The following is a 25,865-nucleotide window of genomic DNA, read 5'->3' on the forward strand; positions in this document are numbered from 1 at the left end:
CAAACCGTTAAAAAATAAATAAATAAATCGGCATATTAACTGCATTTCTTGGTTCCGCAGCGTAAACAAAGTTATATTAGATTGTGGATATCTGCAGAAAGTGCAACACACACACACGTCTCATTAGCTCCACCCTCGTTGAGAACGTAGAGAAGAGCGCATGCACACACGGGGACGATAGCGACCGTAAATGACAGCAGGAAAACGGTCCTGACTAAGTTATCTCTTAATTTCAGCTCATTTGGGGGGACATTTATCCTCAAATGCACAAATCAAAATGAAAACCATGACCCAAAAAAACCTCAGCACAAACCAAATCCTGGGCTTGCTGAACCGTTTCACCCCTGACGTCCGAAATTCTGTTCAAAATAAATTCCACACGTTCAAACCGCTTCCGTTCACGTTTCCGAGGAAAACGCTGCGCCCGAGACCAGGGTTGCTCGATTTTTAAATCTAATTGTGATGGTTTTGACTTCTAATTTTATTATTTAGGATATGTTGAGGAAATTTTAGCATTTGCATGTTATTCTCGTTTTAATTGAAACCCTCACAAAGACAGAGAGGCTTTTTTGGGGATCTGCACCCAATTAAGATATTTTCTTTCTTTGGCCTGTAGACGGATGTGTAGGGACGACACGACTGCAGCACCACAATATTTGAATCAAAGCAGTATTTTTACACAGTCTAATCCATTGTGTTTTGAAACTTGCAGTAGGTCATACTGTGATTAATTAATTGTGCGGCTCGAACAGACTTGAAAATTTATTGAACGTACATAATTACTTCTCTCTACTTAGACTGACATGATCATTTTTTTGGGGGGGGGGGGGGATATCACTCTTCCTGTTTAAATGCTTCTACATGTGATCCAAATCACGGTGCACCTGCAATTGTTTGTGTGTGTGTGTGTGTCACAACACTTTAATTGGATACTATGTGAATTAAAAAGTAACACCGACTGAAATTGGTTTAGAAAAGCCGATATAAATATTCATGTACTTAATTCTCAGCCACCTCAAAAACCAGTTCTGTTCCACACTGTCGTACATTCAGGCGCATGTAAATAAACATATTTAAATGTATATAAGTGCATATTGAAGCTTTCACACGTCCTCCCTCTGACATTTATCTCCTCTCACACATTCAGCACAAGACTTTACTTCCAACAGTATCTTTTTTTTTTTTGTTCTGACAGCATTTTGAACCTTGACTAAATAAAGTCAGTGCAGCTGTCGCGACTGAAGAGGAATACCTTTTATGATCTGAACAACACATTTCTTCATTTGCTGATTTTTCACCATCTGTTTAGTTGTGTCACAGCTGTCACCTTCAGTCGCAGCCAGTCACTGTTCCATGCGTCATCATACATATTGTTAATGCATGTGAACAGACAATGCCGCAAACGCATCTGTCAGTCAGATTAAAACAACTTTAGATGGGCCCTGGACTCAAATTGGATTAGAAAACTGGAGAAGTAATTTATGTGTGAGGGAATACAGTCCACAGTGATCGTTTGACTAAATATGACAATGTATTTAAAACCATTATTTATCGAGATTTCATTCTGCTCTGACAGCTGATCAGCGTGAGTCCTGACGCAAGGAATAGAGCTTCTCGGTAGGGAAGCCCTGCAAAGAGCAGAGTGGCTGTCAATAGCCTCGCTAATTATTGTGTATTTTATCTCAAGTGTCCAAAACTTATAAAAGACGTTGTTATGAAATAGGCATTAGAATTTCGAGATAAACAAGAAACTGCATTTGTCTTGAGCACTGCAGTGTAAGGAAGTACAGAAGGGTGTTTAAATAAACTGGGATTCTGGAGAGTGGGATCCAGTGCAGATGCTTCCACAGATGAGACTGGAGTGGCGGTGCCGATCCGTGTACCAATTTGGAATCCTTGCACAGGATCACGACGCCACTGGAACCTAACTGAGCCATGTCACCAACGCATTCATAGACGGTTCCAATAACCTGCTCTGGAATATATGCATTTCTGCATATTTGTTTTGTTCTTTCAATAAGCAGCGCCAAGTAGTGCTGTTTTTGGCGGCCTGTTTCAATTTTAGTCTTCGTCCAGTCTTTGTGACAGTGACTAAAACTAAAATGTTGGCTTGAGACAAAGTCTGAGCATTTTAGTCTCGTTTGAGTCAATGAAAATTTTACTTTAGTCTCTTTTTAGTAATGCAGTTCTATTTAACCCAGTCAATATTGTAGAAGTACTTAGAACAGACAAAACCAACATTTTCTTTTAGCCAAACCCTTCTCTCAAATCCAACAAGTACATCTTATTTATAGACCTAAGAATACGTTCATTCACTGGTATGAATTTACAGCCTTCGTTGATGTCATTCACGCTGGATTCTAAACTTTTTTGGCACTGGCAGTTGCGTGCGTCTTCTCAATAACGTCGCGCACGCGGGGCTTGAGGAAGTGACGTCGTGTACATCGGTGCAGTGCGAAACCGTCAAATACTTTAATGAAATAACGTTATAACAGTTCGTCTCGTCTAGTTGTGGTCAACGAAAATTCAGAGACATTTTAGCATAGTTTTTATTTCGTAAGCTACATTTAGTTCCTCCTTTTTATTTGTCAACAACACCGCATTGTACATTTAGTCAGGTCATCGTCACATGACCGGCATTAACGTTGCGTCTCACCTCGTCTTCGTAACATGATAAAGGTTCGTCGACGACGATGTTGCTTTATGTCGTTGACCAAAGCAACACGAGCGCCAAGGTTTACTAAAGCCTCCTGATACAAGCTTCAACAAAATAATACGATAATCAAGCCAAAAACTAGCACTGGTATCAGAAACAGAAATAAAAACGTGGATCAACACCATCTAAATGTATCCAACAGGGCAGGAAGCTAGTTTTTTAAGAGCAGAATTTTATTCACGTATGATATATTATAGCAGAAACAGTTGTGGGAAGTCTACAGGCCAGTGCTCTGCCTGGGGTTTCCTTTTGTGTGACTGGCTGCTGCCTTGGATGAACATTTCCAGCGAAAACAATGCATAAATATTAAGTTATCTGCCATTTGCTTGTCCCCGCATGAGCACGTTATGTGCAGCACTTGAATGTGGAGGTGGGGGGTTGTGTTACATTACAATGAAGGTAGGCAAAGATTTATACGGCAAATTAGTGAGTCTGATTGTGTGTCATGAACAAACTTATCAGTAAATGTGTGGATATCCAACAGTCTCCTGGAGCAAGGTTGCTCCACTTGACGGCAGCTGCAGAACATCAACACAACAACTGATGTGAAGTTCTATTGCCATCCTTCAGTGAAACTTATCTAACTTCACTTGTTGATGTCACATCCTCAGCCCATCTCTGAGCTCCCATAATCCCATGTCGCCCCCCCCCCAAAAGCATGCTATGAACAATTAAGACCGACTGTTTGTCCCCCGAGTGGACAACATTGCACAATCAAACTGCAACACAAGAACCTTGACATGATGTTTGCTGCAGGGTGGCTGGTCCACCCTGAGGAACACCAGCCACGTTGTTACAACTTCATAAATGAGTGGAAGGAGAGCGAGACGCGCACAGAGAGAGATGGAACAATCTGCAGCTGTTCAATCTGGAGAGGAATTTTAGATCCCTCTGCACAGAGGTCAATCAACTGGTGATATCTTTTTACCTTCCACACAGAAGCACATGACACACAAACTGCACGCTCTTCAGCTTTTGACACCTTTTTAAAAAATTTAAATAATGAATTTTTTTTTTTGAAAGAAAAATTTCCAGGAATAACCCTCCTGGGAGCACATCCACACACAACAGCCCATGTCACTGGCAATATGCTCACCACCTCAGCGTCGGCAGGTATGTAAGCAGATCAGAGGCCATGTAAGATTACGTAACGTAGAGATTCCTCAGCACGCTTATTAAAATACACAACAGCCAGTGGCAGGATGCAGTTCGCTAACTGCATCGTCATAATTGCTTAATGACAGAGCTTTGTTCTGCAGGATCAAATCTGAGGAGCCGATTTTGCTGCTTTTCTGTTTCCTGCCATTTGTTTGTTTGGATTTTTCTTTTTTTTTTTTTTTTTTACAGCTGATCTGGCAAAATAAACTATTTTCAGAGACAATGAAGGACGTTTTCTATTGTGAATATTGAAAGCCATCCTAATCCTTGCATATATAGTTCAGTTTTGGTTTCATTCAGGCAGTCCAGTACATAATTCCTCCTGTGAGTTGCATGTAAGTGTTAAATTGAACATGTAGAGCATCATTGCTCACAGGTTGGAGAGAGATAATCAACCCAGTGTATCACACGATGAATTATCAATTACTGCCATCATTATTTTCCCCCAAGTTTGAAATGTGCTGGAGAAGAACTGCATTGCCAACGTTGTAGTGCACAAGTAGAGACAGGTGAGTCATTAAATTCCCTGGCATGTCCCTAAAACCAAGGTCAAACCGCACTGACTACATAACCAAAGCAAAAATAGAAAACTACAGCCGTACAGCAGACAGCCTCAACACACGCACACGGCCGCGACCACAGACTGGTTTCCACAAGATGAGACAACAACCCGGCCATTGTCGGCTCCATCCTCACCTGGAGAATAACAGCAAGGATGCAACAATGAGGAGGTTTTTCGCGGCTGCCGTTAGTTCAACCTCGCTTCTGCAGTTATCCAAGCACTAAAAATATTACCATAATTAACAGTAGTGGTGCGACTTTAAGCCTCATCTATACCCTTTGGGAATGGCAAATTTTCACATTACTGCAAACTTTACTGCCAATTCCTCCATTACACACCAGCCAGCCAGGAGATTCTTTGGGGAGGCGTTACCACATGCTGAGCTGCACAATACCAAAAACAACAACAACAAAAAAACAAAAGCACCATGAGCACTTTCTCTCAATAAGCACTTAACGAGTGAGACCAAGACGCCCTGATGACTGCAGTCTTTCAATATTCTCATACATTTTCACATTAATAAGAATTTTACTCGGCTATCTTTCTTATCAGAGGGTCATATGACAACAATATTCCCCAAAACAAACAACCTCAATATCATCCTACTTCTAAAGTGCGCTGTGCAATGTTGGAATCATGGATCAAGCAGAGAATCTGCCAAAATGGGGACGCATCTCAGGAAAATAAATAAAAATCATGATTTCTCTTCCTGGCCTAAGTGTTTAAAAGCGCCTGGGCCAAATGCACATTAAATTTATGCCGAGTCACTACTGCTGACTCACGAGTCCAGCAGTGTCTGCGTCAGGGTTTCATTGAGGGCAAGAGTCATGCAGTTCAATCAGAAGTGCAATAAAGATGAGCAAGCAAAAAGCCAACATGACTAACTGTTCAAACCATAACATAACAGGTGAGTATAAATTTGTTAAAAAGCAGTATTTTTTTTTTTTTTACTGGTCTGTTCACGCTGAATTATGATGAACCAAAGTTGTCTTTTTTGGGGTCGCTTGCAACAAACAATGAAAATGTGTCTGGGACTGTCAGGTTGGAGTAACGAAGCAAGCCATGGTTCAAATTTAAATGCCATTCCATCAACAGCGCCGTCAGGTATGTAGGAAGATCTGCGTAACTTCAGCTGTGAAACTCTGAAGGAATAAAAACCTTTAGAAAAAAAAGACAGCAAGCTAAAGGATGCAGAGGAAACGGTGAGTGAAAGGAGAAGAAAAACAGGACCTCCACGTCTATGTTTCTTGCTATGAACTTTCTTTCTATAGACTTTGGTGGGTGGGTGGTTTAACTGGCTTCACCAAGAAGCAATCCATGATCTACCGCAGTTAGCCAGCTTCAGCTGGGATACGTAGTGAGGAGCGTCATCTGTGTGTGAGGCGGGGGAGCGCACCCTCACGTTCACGTAATCAGCGCAACCTTGTTAATAACGCCTGGAGAATAATGAGCTGTTCGCAAAAAACTTGGGGGCAATGTTGGGCCCCGGAACGTGGTTTTTGTGGGGCGTTGTTGTCGAAATTGAACACTAAATGAGGAATATTTTTTGCTCATATCTTAAATTGAATCCAGCGAAATATCGGCGCAAGTATTCTCACAGCAGTTGTAAACTTCAGCGGTGCGACACCAGAAATCATCAACGGCAACTGACCATGCGCAAAAAACTGAACATGCTCTTCATTCATCTGTACAATCATTTAACACTGGCTGCACAAACATTACTCCAAAGAAGTTAAACACGAAGACTGCTGCAAGTACATACCATATGATCATGTAAGATTCATTCTTTGAACTTCATGTTTCAAACTAATGAAATAGTGAAAATCTATTTTAATACAAAAACATTGTATTCAGAATCACCAAAACCGAGGGAAAATTTAAATATTTACCCAAGTGCACTTAGGGGGACTTCTCTCTCTCCATGGCAAAGAAAAACTCGAAATTTCCTGATTCTTCTCGAGAGAATGAGGTTCATTTCAAAGTTTGTTCCTGTTTTTATAGCCTTCACCTGAATGAATGATGTTTCATTCAGGGGCGAGCAGGACGTCAAACAAAACTCCCCTCTGCAACAGGGCTACAATGGGCAGTGTCCATTTTGACTGACATCTCTAAACTTAGAAAAACAAAGGCGACTAGCAAGCAGTGTGAGAAGCAGTGTGTTCAAGCACTTTGGATTCTGCACCACAGACGTAAAAGTTACCAGACAAAAAAAAGGTTCACTTCTGCTGACTTCTTCACAACAAACAAGCTTGACACCAGAGAAGCAGACAACAACAACAACAACAGCTCGAGACACTGCACAAGTATTCTCCAAACAGACGCCACACAGAATGATGCATAGATGGACCGACGCAGCTTACTGGATCTGATACCAGGATGACGGCTCCACTGCAGGTAAGGTCCAGTTAGCTCTGGTAATGATACATGCCAATGTTTTCACAAGTCAATTGCAGCAGCAGGATCCAACAGAGAAAAACTCCTTGTTCTTTTAATACTTTAAAAAGAAGCAATTTTACATTTGTATTTCTCATACCCCCCCCCCAAAAATAAATTACTGCACCACAGTCCCACAGCAGACGCCCCTCCATTCGTCAGCACAGGAGAAACGTCTGGCTCAACCGTCGTTATTCTGCTATGGTAGAAAAACAAAATAAAAGCTCCCTGGTTTGTTTACATGCCAGTTCCAGATGTTATTCTCGCATCAGATACAAAGAACTACTTTCCTGACCGGGCGCAGTGATTTGACGCAGCGCCTGTAAACTAGGGTCAACTCAATGTTTATTTACAAGTAGAAAAAGACGCTCCGACAGTATTCTTGTACTTTCAAGCTGGGGTTTAAAACTACCTTCACTGAGGGAAACTTCTTGATGCGTTGTTCCATATGGTTTCAAATAATTCGCCTTAAATAACAGACCCGGAAGAATTCGTGATGCAAGCTCTCAAAACTTCTCATTTTCAGGGTGTAGACTGTTCCTACCTCGCTTGTTACACATCAACAGCAGTACAAAAAGTACAGGCAGCAGAAAATGATGACCGGTTTACCGTATTCACCTACTGGCGAGCTCATACACGCAATATTCCTCTACAGAGTGAGGCAAACAGAACAGGGACCTTAAAACCTGAGGTACATACAGGATAAGTACAGAACTGTACTTGTGAATAACCACAACTCATTCTATCAAAAAAAACCCACTGTCTTTTAACTGGCACTGCACCGTTAATTGCGTCATTGCAAGGATTGACATGATGATTCAATGATGTATCAATATGATCATGTAATTTTAAAAACCTGAATAAATGATTGTGTGTTGCAGCACACAAGAATACCTGACCTGATCTTAAACTGTAACACGATACTTGCAAAACGCCACAAACTCGTGGTCATCACTAACGAGACAATAACCAGGCTTTCGCGTCGAACTGATCAGTTTTCATTTGCAAATACAGTCAACATCAACACCAAATACACTCACAAGCAGTCTCGTCATGAAAGGTTGAACAAGTCAACCCGACCCTCCTGCTGCTCTTTCCATCTGCCGCTCCTCTGAAAGAGCGAAACCAGTTTATGATTTCAAAACTCAAGCATGACAACTTTTTTTTACGTGTTTTTTTTTTTTGTTAACATAACAGACAGGGCACAGGGACAAACATCAAAATCAATGTGATATTTTGCCAGAAAATGTTCGCATGCCTGAAATCCCTGTTTCTAAGCCTCTATCAGTTCCACAATCAGCCTCCCCCATGCGCATGGTAGCCGAGAAAAGCCACAAGAGAACATATTGTGGAGGATAATGACTTACTTCAATCTCCATTTTGTGTGTTTCACCTTTTATTCTAAGTACAAAGCACAAACATTGGCTATTGTCCCGCTTGAGATAGTGCCACAAGGCAGAAATATTTCATTAGATAAACACTTGGAAGAGGAAGCTTGGCAAGACGCTGCTACCCAAAAAAAAAAAAAAAAAAAAGGAGGAAAAAAATTCAGTCAAGGCTTTCACTGTGTGGAGCGAGCCAGCAGCCGCCTCTTAGCGCAGGCATTTGAGTGGGGAGCATCTTGTTTCCCTAGAGGCCTCTCCTCACTATTTTACTAAGAAACCAGCCCCAGATGAAGACTACAAGGTTCTTTTCTCCCTCCTTTCTCCCTCCGTCCCCCCCCCCCAATCACTGCTGAGACAAACCCATCCATCTCCAACGTTTCACTCCACTGAGCAGGCTGCTTTTTAGGACATCGGCAATTAAAAGTGCAGCATGTTTAGTCGTTAGTACTCTCAGATCCCACCGCCTTCTCAAAAACACAGAGGAGACCTCACACACCAGCTAAGAGTACCTCTAATGTCACCATGACAATATGCAAAAAGTACAGTCAGTGTCAAAGTGTGTGTGCGCGTGTGTGTGTGGGGGCACTAGACATTAACAGAGGGTGTCCACGATCTTGCTCTGCAGAGGGACGCTTTGATCAGCCTATAATGCATTTTATATCTGCGCATTTCTGTTTTCACACAAATGAGGATTCAAAAGTTTCTTACTCAGCAAAATCGACACTATTTGTTCACGCCCTCCACCGCTCAGAGACTCGCCACCGCGTCAAAGCAGCCGAAACCCCCAGAAAAAAAAAGATTTCTTTCAAAGAACCAGTGTACAATCAACTGGGACGCGGCTGTCACACAGCAGCAGTCCTGACTACGTCAACTTTATTATTTAGCACGATGAATGACTCTAAAACACAAATAAATCTTCAAACAATAATACATGAAATTGAAGCGGAGGGTCCATTTCATTTTTAAACATTCAAAAATTACTGATCTTTAATAGAGACACGGTCCTTCCTGACACTGGTTCCAATACCTGAACTTGGAGTATCTGCTGACACCAGCACATTGAAAATATTTATATATTTCAATATAATCTTTAAGATTTGTATACTACTCACCTTGGATGGATGTGATACCATCACTACCCCATTTTGAGAACAAATACAGAGTATTAATGCCAAAGAGCTTTTTTATTGTCCATTTTGACAGGCTGTCACACCTGAAAGAAGAAGACACATCTTGGAATAAATTCCATTCCCCTGAGCAAACGGTTGGTGCAGTTTAGAGAAATTGCGGCTGTAGATTTTACTACCTTTATTCATTCCCTTCATTTCTAAAGTCTGTATCTTAAAATGACTTGTAGTAACTTTCCCAACGGCCGTCTCTGAGGAACTCATTGCATCGCTTGAAAGCGGTTTTCAGAGGTTGCTGCCGTCGGTGTGACGCGTCCTCAAACATTTGACGAGGCTGCCGCTGCGTAACCTCCACAGGTCGGTGGCGTCCCTCAAATTTACAACCTTTCACACGACACATCACCGTTCTCCTGTTGGGACTTTCAACTGGAAGAATACAATCTGTCTTTGGTGAGTATTAAACAGCGCTGATTTTACAGCAACAAAGAGGAAACCTTTATCTCCAGTTGCGTAAGCTAGGATAACATTTACCGTAATGTTCAGACTATTGAGTGCAGCTGAATAAGGCGCACCAATTACATTTAAAATGAAAAAAACTGTGTAAATATGGGCCGCACTTATCGAAAAGCTGCAGGTGTCCAACTTGTAACCTGAGTTTACACAGAAAGATGGTACACACAGAGATTTAAATTTTTAATTCAATAAATGCTTTTTTCTGAACAGTGCCTGTAACACGGCAGTAAACTGGCAGTAACACAGCTGATTAAAAAAAAAAAAAAAAAAAAAACAGCCAGCCGTACGCGGTTAGCCTACCAGAAAAGTCATTGATCGCTATCTTCATCTTCCCCCTGCGTACTTAAACCACTGAAGTTGTCATCTTCACTGTCGGAATTGAACAGCCTTGCAAAACGACTGCTCAAAACAATCAAACTAGCGCAGTATCTCTTCCACCTGTCTGTCCCGCTCTGACACTTCCAGCTAGAGCGCCCCCTGGAGGCCATTAGCCCGTAAAAATCTATGATTAACCCTATCTAATTTGCTGCAAAACTGTTTAGGCCGCAGGATTCAAAGCGTGTGAAAAAAAGCAGGGGCTCATAGTCCAGAAATTACGGTAACGCACGCAGCTTCTTTGCTGCTCCAAAACAGTCGTTGCAAAGGCAACTTCCTGCGTTGGTTTTCAGGAGAGCGAAAAGGATTTCTTGAGCTAGCAGAGTTGACAGCATCCCTTTTCTAATAAACTACATCAGCGGGGGCTTTTGTAATAAAAATGTGGTATCAGATTGCCACAGACTCAAGTCATCGCCGATACCAATGCCAGAGTTTTGGCCGGAATCGGTGGCACCTCTAAGACTAGCACCAGAACAAGTAATCTTTAATGTGAACCAAACTTAACAACAGTCCAATGAAAGCTAAGGTTACACTTCCTCAAACATACCTGAAGCACAGTTTAGGACTTTGGTCAGTGAATTTATTCTCAACCTCCTCAAATCTTTTGAACACTTTTTTTTTTTTTTTTTTAAAGGGAAATATGCTTGTAGTCCATCATTCTGAGTGCCCTACAACCAGACACAGACCTCTCGCTCCTTTCTGGTGCATTACAGAGCTCCAGACCTCCACAGCACAGCCAGTGAGTTCCACTTCAAAGAAGGCTAGCAATGGGCCACAGAGGCCAACAGTCTCAAAAGTCAAATACACTTTTCTCCAAAACTGTCTTTGCCTGCATAAATAGGCCTTGGGTTGGGTTGACATTTTATCAGATACACAGAGGAATTACTTCCACTGCCTCAGCCTTCCATCCCCTATTGTTCCATCAGCCTCCAAAGCCCGCAGTTCCTCTTTGTATATTCCATTTGAAATAATTGCAGCTCAGGATCTTTGTTTATTCAGAAATAGTCTTCATCTTCTATTACAAAGTCAACCAGGATTAGGAGCAGCAGTCGCTCTTCTAGTTGTTAAATGTTACGTTGGCCAAGGGTTGAGAGCGAAGCGTCAAATCATTGCGGACCCAGGAGAACCCAGGAAAGTAGTTCCAGCTGTGCATGTGAATTTAAAACCATCTCGCAAGCAAACAGTCTTCTCTCAGCAAATGTTCAACACAATGCTAGTTCGACTAATGCAGGCAAATACCATTTGGATTAGAGAGTATTTGCTAGCTGTGGGGTAGTAAAGAAAGCAACTCAAAATTTCATCACTTATTGTAGTTAAGCTAACTAGCAGGCAGCCAAGAGCTCTGTCTCTCTCTCTCTCTCTCTCACACACACACGAGAAGTGGATTTGTCTGCTTGTGTGGGACTAAAAATGATGGACAAGGAGAAAACTTCCTCTCTCATATATATATATATATATATATATATATATATATATATATATATATATATATATATATAAATAAATAAATAAAAAAGTAAACTAACTAATGATTGAACATGAATCAAAGGGCTTGGGTACTGGATAATTAGACGTATGCTACAACATGGCAGCCAGTAATGATATCCCAAATAAAACTGGTAAAGACATGAGATACTCTGGCCTAAAAGTCTGTTCTCATTTCTTTGAAAAGCTGTATTTTTTTTTCATCAGTTAGGTTGTGGTGTTTTTTGGTCAGTCACTCTTAGCTTTGTATATCCTTTCAAATCAGATAGCGCTGGCTTCATTTTAGCAGCTCAATGACTGTGTTAATGAAATCGCCACACGGAAATGTGCCGATCGAGCGGACACACGGCTGTAAATCAACTCCGAGGCTGATCAACACGCCGTTATAAATCTGATAACAGGTTCCAACTGGGAAGCTCCTTCACTTCTAAATGAATCAGGCGCACCCAAGACACAACTGACACTTGAGGATAGAGAACTCTTTTTAGTTCATGGCAGCTGAGGACGCTGAGCCTCGAGTCTAGAAACATGAGGGCCTCTATACTGTGCTTTAGTTTTGATTTCATTGAGAAGGATGAGGGAGAAAAAAAGGTTACATTAAGGATGAGCCTGAGTAATGTTTCCCCAGCTGCAGTAACGGTGTGAAGTACTGGGGGGGGGGGGGGGGGGGGGGTCTCTTACTTGCAGTGTGAGATTAAAGTAAACAGCAGTACAAATGATGACCATCATGAATCAAAACACTGAGTTACCATTTTATAAGAATTTATTTCAAGAAAGGGGGTTGGACGGTACACCCACCGTTATCGACCGACCACAGATACATTGTATCGGCTTATTTTTCCATTATCAAAATCCTTTTCTTTTCCAACACATAAAATGCTGAAAACAAGGACCGTGGTGATTAGAAAAGGTGGAAAATAGTCTGTCCAGAAGACAGCGCTCAGGCGCCTCTTTTATTTTACCATTTTATTTTGGTCTTTATTTAAACGGTCACTTATGACGTTAAATATTTCTGAATAAAGTAAATTATTGGTTTGAGGAATTGGGCTTCTTCAGTACCTTTACACGGTCATATCAGTGGAAAATAAACGTAGAAAAGGTCCATTTTGATTCCGGCACAACAATTCACTAATCGGTGCCTAATCTGAGATTCCTTCCTGTTCCAAAATCAATACCAGGCTCAAAAATCCCTCATCAACCAGGCCCAACCTTACAGAAGCAACAAAACGGAGCAAAACTTAGGCATATTCATCAGGCCAAAACAGTGTGTATCATATAACTCAGCTTAGCAGGGAGGTGAGGAGGCATTTACCGAAGAGTTGATCGTCTTACAAAAACACGCAGTATCTGTTACAATGTAAGCATGCCCGTAGTACTCAATCACAAAAAGCAGGAGATCATTCCTGCCTCGTTAGTCGGTCCTATAACAGAATGACAGGAGAGTAAACAAACAATTAGGGAGACCAAGATATTCCATGTCGTAGCAGGGGTAACGGAAATAAATCGTATAATGGCAAGCAACCGATTACTCGTGCCCACCCAGGGCGAACGTCCTCGTATCCACGTTTGCTAGTCTTCATCCTGTCCTTATTTAAATTTCTTAAGAGTCACCTGACAACAACAACAACAACAACAACAAACAAAGGCAGAAACACACGCAGTGATCATTTCTGACAACACTAGATCGATGGAATGGAACGGTTCAAGGCTATGGCCCAACAAACAAGTGAGCGATAACTTTCGACAGCAGCACTGAGTAGTTTCATCTGAAGAAGGAACTTTGTTAAGTTGGAGCTCAATGCAAGGGAGAGATCAGCATGTGCTGATGTGATGGAGCACTAAAAGTGAGGAGGCACGAATCTTTGCTACTCGCTCCTCAGAGGATTAAATTGACCAAGTATGCGTGACAAGCTGCAGAGTGAAGAACTCCGGAGTGCACACGCTGACATGCACGGCATGTCCTTGAAAACTAAAAGCCCACAAGTAACAGTTCAAAATATCCCAACTGAAAACACAGACGTGACTCCCCAAGCAAAGCCAAATGCTAGAACATACAACGCTCTAATAAAGTCCCAGGCTTCTCGTGCTCTGACGTGAGATATAAGAGGAGCTGCTGCTGCAGCACTTGGGTATAAAAACAGCAACGTTTTCTTTATTGATGGTGTCACCATCACCCCATATGAGCACATCCGAGCAGATTTGTCACTTAGGGTCTTCAGGCCCAAATATATGGCATTTAATTTGGCTGCAAACACTTGGAACTAACATCAGCATAACCCAGTGAGGTACGACTAGGCAGTACACTGAGAGAACACCTTTAAATTCAGAGGATGCAGTTTGGGATGCAACATGATGATGGATTTTGTTTTACAATCATTTTACATGCAGATATTTCAATACTAGGCTGATAAATGAGATTTATCAATGTTGACATTATCTCTAGTCAGGCAAGTTTCAATGATAGAGGCATTTTGTACTTCCTAAACATCACTATGTTCTTTCACAAATACTCAAACATACGTTTTAACGACTGATGTGTCTGATATTTAGTAATACTGCCTAATATTCGGCTTTAAATGGTGCTCTGACATCTTCCTTGTACTGCAAGCAGTTGGATTCAGGATATGCGATTGTTTTTGGAGATATTTAATATTTCGATATTTTTACAACTCGTTAACAGGGATGCACGATCGTATCGGTACCGTCATCAGTACGAGCAGATATTAGTCATTTTTGACAAAGAAATGAAGATAAACACATGATTCATGCATGATTCTTAATGGTTTGGAAATACAAAATCAGATAAACCTGTTTTACACCAACAGCAGTTAATATCAGCTCTCAACCAAGTTAAAAAAAAATCCAACATTGTGCATCCCAAATGATTAGGTTGTTATCCCACATGAACAGATGTTTTTATCCAGATCAAGTTTCAATGATACATTTTGTACATATTGAAAAATGTGTAAACTTTGACTTTTAAAAAAGGGCAACATTTCTTCTCCCAAAAGCCCAAAACGCCTCCATTTGATCGTACGACGCGCAGAGTCAGGATTCTGCCTGCCTGTCAAACACAACCGCCATCCTGGTCAACGCCTTTTGATCCAAGTTCTGTTTTGGTTTGAGAAATAGAAGCAGGACTTCAATGTGCAAGGAAGACTGCACAATCTACGACCGCTTCAGTTGATTCCTGTGCAAAAAATATTTTGGCGTAATCTTTAAGTTTTGAACCATCTTGGCTTCACCGGTGTATAAAATGCGATTCTCTTTGGGCACTTTTCCGTCAGTCCCATCGTGATCACTTCTTCATTGAAGCCAACAACACGGGGGGGGGGTTTGACGTCAAATTTGTAAATTCCACATGTTCTCCAGCGATTTGGCACGTGTCTGTAAAATCCAGGGAGATCCCAGACGGGAACACAGTGCTGCAAGAGCTTCGAGGAGGGACTGTCTTCGCATTCCTTGAGGGATCTCTCAGGAATGTGTGTAAATATGTATCACTGCACCGTACAGCAACACAACTCTTAAAAAAAAAAAACGTTATTTCAGATCAAATACTTTCAAACATGAAAAGCCAGTAGGTTTTTCCACAGGTGTGCAACTTTATATAATTCTTCTGTGGCATCACGCATCTCCATTTTGACTACAAAATCAGGACGTGCGCAAGTGTATTTCGCGTCACACGCTGGCAGGATGACCCTGTTGCGACATGTTTCACTCACAACCAGGTAGGTGTGGTTTTCAGTCAGCGCCGTCATGCTGGTTTTAGCACGACTTAGTTGTGCGTGCTTAACATGACGACTGTTGATTTAACAGGTAAATCCCTCAGGAATCTGCGGGAAGTCTCATCGAGAAGCAACACAATGAATAAAAACTAAGGTGAAACGATTCAGGCATTAAGATGGAATTCAATTAAAATTATCAGACAGAAATGGATTAATAATAGACAATAAATGCATCTTAATTATTGGTGCATCTCAATTATCAATTAAAAATGCATTCTCAATTCTCCCAGTAATTTCCTTGATTGGTGTCATAATTGTCGTGTTGATGAGTCAGCCATTTTTGCCTGCGTGTTGGAGACACTGCACTTTTTTTTTTAAACCTTTTTCAAAGTCTTCTAGACATTCCATTAAAACACTTATCTTTCAATGAGCATTTCAGAACATTTGAAACATGACAAACTTTAATGTTACATTTGACTCGTTTGACTCTACAGACTCGTTTGTTTGCAGACAGGCAGAGTGTCAACGCTGCCAACAACAGTGTTGGCCTGTTGCCCCATCGACCAGCACCTCAGCAAAAGGGCACCGCTCATGTTTTTAGCCTAAGGCCCTGTTTACACAACAACGCTCGCAGGTGGAAACGACTAGAACACTATAGGATGTGCCTTTCATTTCGACAGCGACAGCATTTTGGGGGCTTGAAAATGGGGGAAAATTAAAAAAAAAAAAATGGAACGACCGTCCAGTGTGGAACACTAAAACACATTCCCGTGTAGACTGCTAAAGTCTGCTCTGATCAGCTCACGTCGCGTACGCGTTTATCTTGGGTTCCTCTGGGTCCACCTCCAGCCAGCAACCTGCTGATCACGTATCAGAACACATTCCAACAGCAACAGAGAACCTCATGAACATCACGAGGTGACAGATGATGGATTAGCCATGTTTTGGTTTTGCATTTTGCGCTACGAAGGAGAGAAGTAGAAGGAAGGTTCTAGGCAGGCACACGTGCATGGTGGTGGTGTGGGGCAGTGTATCACACCACCACCTAGCCGCCTGGCGTGCATACAAAATCCAATTCCACAAATGCCCGCGTAAATGTGGAATAAAAAAGGGAGGATGCGACGCCACTTATGCATTCTCTGTTCACATCGTTTTCGTGTAAACGTAACCTTATCGCTGAATGACAAACGCCAGTATTGTCAGGTTTCAGGGGATTTATTCTTCTGTCTCTGTCTCTGAAAAACAGTTTGTGGTCACGTTTAAGATCGATACATACATTAATGGTATGAGTGACAACGGTGAAACACTGCTAGCATAGACTTTCATCGTGTTTGCGTCCACCACACAACATGAACATTTTTGCGGTCCAGGAGCTGTGCAGTCACAGCGACTGCTGTTGTTCAGCAAGGTTCTCTTCTGGATTCACGTTGTTCACTTGTCCTTAAACAACAGCTCGTTTGTTTGTCTTACTCGTGCTCCCTTACGCTCTGCATCACATGGTGCAGCGCCATCTTGTGGTTCATTAAGGAGGAAGAAGTGCTTGTTTGGATTTAACATGAAGTCCTGAATCAAAATGCAGCAGAAATGTTTTCAATCAGATAGAAAAAAAACTTTAAAAATCTTAGAAAAATGACATTTGAAAGTCATGGTTTTAATGCAATTTATCATGCAGCCCTGTATTTGCTGTCTTTGTATGTTTTCTGGTCCTAAAATAATGACTTAAATAATCGTAATCTGAATCAGTGCATTTATTGCGAACTACAATCTCAACTTTCTACCCCCTCCCTCACAACTTAATGATGACAAAAAATTAAAAAGTCTTTTTCTGACGCTGTGATCACACAAGGTCTCCTGGAGGTGAGAGGAGATGAATAAACTTAGGCTACGTTTTGATAGTTTATCCAAGAAGTGACGAGAGGAGACCAGATTCATCACGTTGCATGACGCTGGACATAAGGTGAAGTCCCCTCTCCTCCCAGATCCTTCGATTTGTTGCCAAACGAGATTAGCAGGAGAGGGAAAAAAAAGAAAAAGAAGAAAAAAAAAGGTCTCTGATTCATTCCTCCTGCTGTTGAGGATACATTTCATCCTGAAGGTGCCGGGCTGCAGAGGAGAGGTTTGAGTGGGTAAGTTATGGCAGCCACAGCCAGTCGGGAAAAAGTGATGCAATTCTGAGTTGTAACTGGCACTCTTCCACCAAAAATCAAGCAGAATCCAGCAGCGTGTGTGGGGTAGAAGAGGGAATAAAAAAATAAATAAAAAAAAGATGTCTACCAGAGATAAAACTGTCATTTGTAAGGCTTCTGGAATCTGAAACATAACATTTTTAACAAAAATATATAACATGTTCCTTAACTTCTCAGCAGTGTCATCCTCAATCCCCCCCCCCCCCCCCCACCTTGAAGATTTTGAATAAAACTAAAAAGAAAGGAAGGGTCGGCGTGGCTCAGAGGTAGAGTGGCCATCTAGCAATCGAAGGGTCGCTGGTTCGATCCTCACTTCCCTGCTTGAGCAAGATACTGAGCCCCTAATTGCTCCTGGTGGCCCTGGCGACCCATCCAGGGTGAACCCCGCCTCTCCCCCAATGTCAGCTGGGATAGACTCCAGCCCCCCCATGACCATTATTGGATAAGAGATACTGTGAATGGATGGATGGAGGATCCAGGAGGTGCCTGATCTTGCCACTGTTTAATACACCAGCACTTCTGATCAGATGAGTCGGTGATGCTCACTGAGAGCGAGCCACTGACACATTCACCGATTCCTGCAAACCGTGATGCCAGTCCAGCTGAAGAGATGGCGGGCCAACCACAAGACCCTTTATCTACTATGACAGAAGGATGTCTGAGTCAATTAAAAAAAAACACCAGAATTAAAAAACTATTTTCCAAAGAGCCATAACCTCGACGAGAACACTAAATTTGAGGTGGACCACTGAAACACATCTGCCTACAACAAAAAATCCATGTTATTTAAAATGATGAAGAAATACCAGGACTTTTCCGATACTACAAGGCATATCCACACCAGCATCTCCAGGCTACATATCTCAGCATGCAGAGAGCAGGAGACGTGGCAGTCTTTCCAAGCTGCTGGGATGCAGCGACAGGGTTCAAGGATGCTGCATCGCTCGCCTCCAGTAATGACCCACACATGGCCCAGAGCCCTGTGTGCACTCCCTTACCATCTCAGACTGGATCAACTGCAGTGGGTGGGGGGTAGGGAGGCCGCGGAGACAGGAAATGGGATGATTTTTAAGAAGAACAAATGGGGTAAAACCGCTCGCCACCCACGGTAGACTAACCCAGTTCTGACAGTGGCACTGCTGCACGAGGCACAGTGATGCGGCCACTGACTGTCCCGCGCTTTAGCCACTCTGTCGGCAGCCTTTATTTAGAAAGCCAACGTGGAGGCTCAATAATACATAAAGACAAGCGCTCCCATCTTTTCCCCCTCTCAGGGTCACCCGAGCTCCTGAAATTCTGAAGACTGCACGAACGGTGATGAGGGGGAAAAAAATGACTAAAATGAGCACACATATGAATCTCTATACACGTTAACACAGCTTCCTCTGATATAAACTGGAATCCCACAAAGATGCAGAGCCTCATGGAGACAGAAATACTCTTAAACCACAAATGTGAGTCCTTAGATTTACATTATAGATTTTCTAGAAGGAGTCTGAGTGAGTGCTACAGCATGAGTAAAGCAACGCCAACCTTCTCGCTTGCTGCATTATTTCAAATCAATACTGGATTCTGTAAGTTGTTTTTTTTTTTTTAATTAAATATACATGATCTGTTCCTGAAGGTTAACGATCATAAATTTACACCTTAAGTAAAAATTTCATTCGCATGTGTTCCTCCAGGTAAATAAAAAAAAAAAAAAAAAGATGTTATTTTCATGATCTTGGAACTTAGGATTATTCACCAAACCTGCCATTTAAACGAATGTAGCGTCAACACATTTAACAACATTCAAGGCCAGGTCCTGCACAAATGTAACTTGATGAAGACCGGTCAAAATATTACCCTCCAATGCTCTCCTTCCCTGCATTTGCATCCACCAAAAAATAAAAAACACTTCTGGGACTATTTGCAAATGGACTTCAGTGTCATGAGTGCATGTAATACCAGCATTTGCTTTCAGCCATTAAATTAGGACTGATGCCATGACTGTAATATCCTGCAAAAGGAAGCTACTTAGCAGTTTTCTGAGACAAAACCCTGAGATACACTTCTAATAAGATGGCGACTTTTCCAAACATCCTATTATGATATACTGCATGTTAAATACAGGGCATAATCACCGATGTTGAGGGGCTAAAAACATGTGGCTCAGCATGCAAGGCAGCTGTAATTAGTTAAGTCACAATGTGGAGCGGGCATGTGGAGAGAGAGCTGCCCTGCTTAATTAGCTAATCAGTGGCACCTGTGCTACTGCAGACAACTGCGCCACCTCAACAACTGCGTCTGAAATCTCAGCCTCTTCAGCGGCATCCAAAAAAAAAAAAAAAAACGCTCCCGGAACCATTGTTAGACAGCTCCGTGATTACAACTTTTTTTTACATACATATTTTGGTGACACTACATATTAAAAGTGCAGCTTTTTTTGTACTACAATAAATATTTCGCCAGCGAGCGGCGTGGTTGTTCCAAACACTGGGGTTGGGATAGTGGCTAAATTGAATTCCACCAACAGCAGTGGCTGGTGACTAAAATTAGATTTTAATCCGTAACTAGAGGTTTCTGTTTTGTTTTGTTTTCCTAGAACCGGAAGTTTAAAAAACAACTTAAAATTGAGTAAAATTCGATACAACTAGCATAACATGACGTAACAGCCCGCAATGCGTAGGCATCTAAAAACAGTGACTTTTCCTATGGAGTTCTGCAAGCAATACGTCGGTTGCTGTTAGCTTCGCTAAGCTTTGCTAGCAACTAATTTTTAAGGTTTTTTTTTTGGTCTATGTACGTTGAATTCACATTAGATTTCGCCAGGTAATATTTTATCACTACTCCTTAATTGTGCCTTACCTTGAGGTGTTGAATCGGCCTTGCGGGTTAAGTCTGCAGACATCAAACTTTTGGTCAATCTTTGCTAGGTGGAATAGGGGCGGTGGCGGGAACGCGGCCACCCTAAGTAAACTAATCAGGCCCGTCGACCAATCAGAGAGGACCTCGCGTCTACCCCGGAAATAGACTTAACTAATTGATTCGCTGCAGGTGTATCGTTTGAGTTCCACTGTCCAGCAACAAAAAAAAACAAAAAAAAAAAACGAAAAACAAAGAAGTCGCTTTTCGCTCTCACAAGACTGCGACCTGCTCACGTGAGGCGTTCAGGGGTTCCACGAAAACACAAGATCAACTCAATTTGATCCACCCCTTAAATTATGTCAGAAAAAAAAAATCGCTGTTTCTCGGTCACATTTCACCGTCCGGTCGATGCCAAAAGGACACGCATGCATTTGCAGCTAACAGAGGAAATCATGAGCTCTATTTCGGGTTATCAGTGCTTTAAAAAAACAAAACGGGGAAAAAATTAAATGGCGAGAAAAAAAAGCAGGAAACCTGCACTTTGCGTGACACTTGTGCAAATCTATTTTTAAAATAACCACCCTAATTAAAAAAAATAATAATTTTGGCGATTTTTTGGGGGAAAAAAATCACATCTTAATCAAAAATGATAAAACCAGAGATTAAAAAAAATATTAAACTTGAAGCAATTAATGAGAGCCTCCACATGAAACAGATTGTGAGCGACAGTTCCATCAGATACGGTGAAGTCAGCGGATACTACGTGGACCCCCACGTTTCAGCACCCTGACAGGGCCTATATGTTATATATATATAAATATATATATAAATAAATATCTATTTTTTAAACACCATCATTCAGAAAAATCTGGAAATGCATCCATGCAAACAATGTGGAGGTAGTCCACTCAGTCGATCTGCCAAAACACCGCAATTCAGAGCCGCCACTGGAAACATGAATGCATCACGGCGACTTTTTTTCCCCTCTTTCTCTCTCTCTCTCTCGCTCTCTCTCTCTCTCACTCACTCTCTCTCTCACTCCCCTCATCGCGTTTGCATGCAATAAGAAATCTGCTCTGCATATACAAGCCTGTAAAGAATGAACAGGGTACAAAATCCACTTGGTTGAATGAACAAAATGTGGGAAAAAAACAATATCTTACCGTTTCTACTAATGAAAGTTACGGACGTCCTTAGGGCAAAACAATCTCTGAATGAAAACACCTGGCTGGTCAAATGATGAATTCTCCTCACTCTCTCACTCTCTCTTTTTTCCCACTCTCTCTCTCTCTCTCTCTCTCTCTTTCTATCTATCTATCTATCTATCTATCTCTATCTTAACTTCGAAACATAAAAAGCCAAAGACAAACAAGATAAAATGAGGAAAAATGAAATATTTATTAAATCAAAACACAGAAATGAGCTCCTTTCAGCAAATTCATGGAACAAAAGAGGGGAAAGGGGAGGGGGGGGTTGTAAAAAAAAAAGGAACAGAAGAAAGAAAAGGAATCAAATAATTAAAAAACCCCGGCTTCTGCCTGTCTCCGCTCTTTACAGGTGCGCCACACAAATACGCGACATCACTAAGTGGAAAGCAAAGCAACGAGGAGGTTGTCTTTAAAAGGAAGATAGTCCTGCCGGTGAATATATAGGGCCGTATCACAGCATGCCTATACCTCTCCGCTCTCGCCGTTTCATCCATTCAACCTACACATGGACACGTATTGGACGCGGAAGTATACCCGCGGAGGCTCCATCCACCGCACACGCAGACTCTCCACTACCATTGGCTCTCGCTGGGCTCGCACGCCATTCGTCCCCTCGCCAGTCACTCAAAACCATCATCTCCTAAATATGGCATTTCAAGTCCTCCTCGGCGACACTCGGACACCGCTGCAATCCAAGAATACAGAATGAGAACGTGTTTGGGGTTTATTTCTTCTTTTTTTTTTTAGGGTTTTTTTTTTTTTTTTGGTTTAAATGTCGGCTCATTTTGTGGTGAGAAAAGCTTCTGCGGCATCGTCTCAGTATCCGCAACGGTATTTCTCACGTTTGTGCCTCCTTTTGTGACACAATTTATGAAACACACACACACGCACGCACGCACGCACGCGCACGCACACAAACAAAACAAAACAGCGTCGCATTCAGCACCACGGACAGCTCCTGCAGCCCTGCGGTCAGCCCGCCCCGCACTGCACCGCTCACACAACCGCTCGACCCCCCCTCAGAGTTCCGAACAAAAGGTGGACGCTGATACCGGGCTCCCTTTACTACCCCCCCCCCACACACACACACACACACACACAAACTACCCCGTGACACGCTTTAAAACAACGACAAGCGGCTCGTACGAAGCGCAGCTCTCACGTCTCAGAGGGTGGAGCAACAGTTAGGATGGAGAAGTGGTTTCATACAAGTTGAATGGGAAACAAACTACACCACGATCCAGAACAAGTCACGTGATCTGACACCCCCCCCCCAAAGAAACACATAAAGTATAACAAAAAAAATAAGGTTTTAAAAGCCAATGTAGGTTGGATTTTAAAAAAAAGAGTGAGATTGTTTTCTGAGGTCGTAAGGACGTTGAACAGATGAATGTGACCTGTAGGGCTGACATCATGACCAGGGCTGCGTGACGCACATGCTGACGTTTGACGACTGATTTAGCTGTTATTTATCGATATTGTCTGATCGAAACAATGTCTTCATGTCCAAAACATTTTCTCAAGAGGAAAACAAGAAAAAAGGTCCATGAATTAAACATTATTGTTACGAAGAGACGAACAAAACTGGGCCGATATGGTTGACACCGATATCGTGGCGTGCTCCCGATCACAGCAGGCTCGGGACACGAACGAGGGTCAAACGAATGATTTCAAATTGCACCTTAGGAATAAAAAAAAAAAAAGCCACACCCTTTTCTTTCCATCGCTCTCTCTCTCAGCCCAACAGGGCGAGGCCCGCGATGACCCACCCTGACTTTTCCTCGCCAAACGCTGAGGTCACAGGGGAATCGTTGGTTCTCTTAAGAGCTCTGAAGTCTAGACCTGTTCTGTTATGAGCCGGTGGTGTGGAAATAAACATCCATCCATTTTCTACCACTTATCCTGTTAAAGGTCAAGGGGTGGAGCCTATCTCAGCAGCCTTCGGGCGAGAGGCGGGGTTCACCCTGGACAGGTCACCAGTCCATCACAGGACCAACACATAGAGACAGACAACCATTCACACTCACAGTCACACCTACGGTCAATTTAGAGTATCAATCAGCCTCGTCCTCTCTTGATGTCTTTGGACTGTGGGAGGAAGCTGGAGTACCAGAGAGAACCCACACAGGAACAGGGAGAACATGGAGACTCACACAGAAAGATCCTGTGATGGAGCCGGGACTGGAACCTGGAACCTTCTTGCTGTGAGGCCACAGTGCAGACCACTGCACCACCGTGCAGCCTTGGAAATAAACATTGAATTGAAAATAATTTGGAGAAAAAGAAGTTCCTGGATGTTCTACAAGAATACGTAATTGTTCCACAAAGTTAAACCGAAATATTTTAATTGCATAAACCATTAAAAATACTTCTTTTTCCCTTAGTTTTCGAATAAATACATTTGAAGAACTTCAATTGAAAACGAGGCAAAAAAAATGACAGTGAATAATGTGTTTCTGAAAGCAGCCTGACAAGAATACATCAGTTGCATTTTTGAAATGACACGTCAGAACTGGGGACGAGCGAGTCGTAAATCAGACAGATCAATCAGGAACATGATGAAACGCAACGAAGCCAGAGTGTCGCTCACGTGCAGGGACAAACTGCCTCCATCGGCAAAGTCACGACGCGAAGAAAAAAAAGGGGGCGAAACCCAACAGAAGATCTTTCAAAACTGAAAGTCTGCCGCCAAACGCATCACTTCCTGTTTGTGCAAAACAAAACACGAATGCGTCTTGAAATCTGCCGACATACTGCCTTCATAGCTTCAGAGTACGTAGTATGTGTAGATGAATACCCAAAATACTACTTGAAAAAGGTTTTACTCAATCAAAAACCTGGAACTTACAGCTTAACGAGTATAAATACATTTTACGCGTGGAAAAACTCTAACGGGAAGTTACTTTGAGGGGGAAAAAAAACAACAACAACCATAAAACAAATCTGCTGAGAAGGATTTCCAGGTTTTTACATCTTGATGACAGCACACGTTTAAGTCTCGCTGCTCTGGTTTTTGGCTTTTGGGAGGGGAGGGGGGGGGGGGGTATTCATGCCCACAAATATCAATTAGATCATTAGCATTTAGATAGCATGGAAGATATTCTTTAAATATGAAAGAGAACGCGGACCTTTCGTCCTTATTTTTAATGGTGATTTGTGAACGTGTGTCTAAAAAGAATGTCAGGAAGACTTACTCGCTGGGTAGATTATGCTCAAAAGATCAGGCATAAAGGAAGGGTCAATAAATCAGGGAAATGTAAAAGCTGGAGTGGCTCGGAAACTTTAGAGGCGGCAAATTATCACCTTAAAGGGGCTGCTGAGCTAATTTTTGTTTCTTGTGATCTCACCAAGCTGACAAATCACTCTACACTTCTTCAGAGTCCCGCTAGGTTAAACACGCTTACAGACAGGACATTATCGCAGCCTTGCAGTCAATAATGTGGGATTAGTGAGCAGCAGAGTATTAAATTTTATCAGGGAGTTTAGCACGGGTGTTAGAAAGTCTTACCAGTACCCCTGGAGCTCTGGTGCAGCACCATCTTCCTGTCAGGGCCTCCCAGCATGCTCTCCGCCGTGTACCATCACACAGGTGGAGCAGTGAAATACTAGCATTTTGGTGAAGCGGCGTGGGAGATTTTGCTAGCTAAAAAAAAATGCTAATGCTAATATATAAGACGTGGAAGGCAAAATGAATCAAATGAAAAGTGATCCTGCATGTTCAGGTGGCTACGGCTAACAAACTTCCTGTCCTTCTCCCTGTGGAAATGGTGGTAGCATAATTAGCCTAGCATGGCTGCTTCCCCAACTGGTCAAGACAACCGACTTGAATTTCTCGCCAGCAGTTCCATGTGACGTCGATCAATTGTTTTGGATGTTGAAAAGCATGTCTGAAAAGCAGCTCACGTGAACTTCCCTTCCTCATATTAACCAGGAAGTAGTGTGACAAACATTTACCCTGACCACGCCCATGATGGGCGGGCTAACAGGGGGGTGCGGCCTTAAAGGAACACCTCTGAAAAAGTAAAAGGTGAGCACACAGGTCACGGTGCGTAATCTCACCTAAGTTGAATGGAGAGAAGGTGCTCGTATTCAAACATGACGTGTCAGGGACGCTAATATGAGCTAATGTGTAATGTCCCCCCCCC

The 25,865-nt window shown here is 42.3% G+C and overlaps 1 protein-coding gene across 10 annotated transcripts in view; it reads right to left on the minus strand.

The window, feature by feature from the left end:
* The window catches only part of elavl2 (ELAV like RNA binding protein 2), a 47,851-nt gene extending 22,272 nt beyond the window's left edge, over positions 1-25,579 (minus strand). For 3 of the 10 annotated variants that reach the window (XM_086196977.1, XM_086196981.1, XM_086196980.1), the window contains exon 1: positions 20,513-20,737. The gene's annotated coding sequence lies outside the window, so the exon portion shown is untranslated. Of the gene's footprint in view, positions 1-20,512; positions 20,739-21,675; positions 22,137-25,228 lie in introns of those variants that run through there. The other 7 variants (XM_086196979.1, XM_086196976.1, XM_086196978.1 and 4 more) reach the window with 7 other exon arrangements.
* Between the last annotated feature and the right edge of the window lie 286 nt (positions 25,580-25,865).

This window comes from Aulostomus chinensis, chromosome 24 (assembly GCF_037954235.1).
Source record: "Aulostomus chinensis isolate RoL2024-O1b breed Wild chromosome 24, RoL_Achi_v1.0, whole genome shotgun sequence".
Classification (NCBI taxonomy): domain Eukaryota; kingdom Metazoa; phylum Chordata; class Actinopteri; order Syngnathiformes; family Aulostomidae; genus Aulostomus; species Aulostomus chinensis.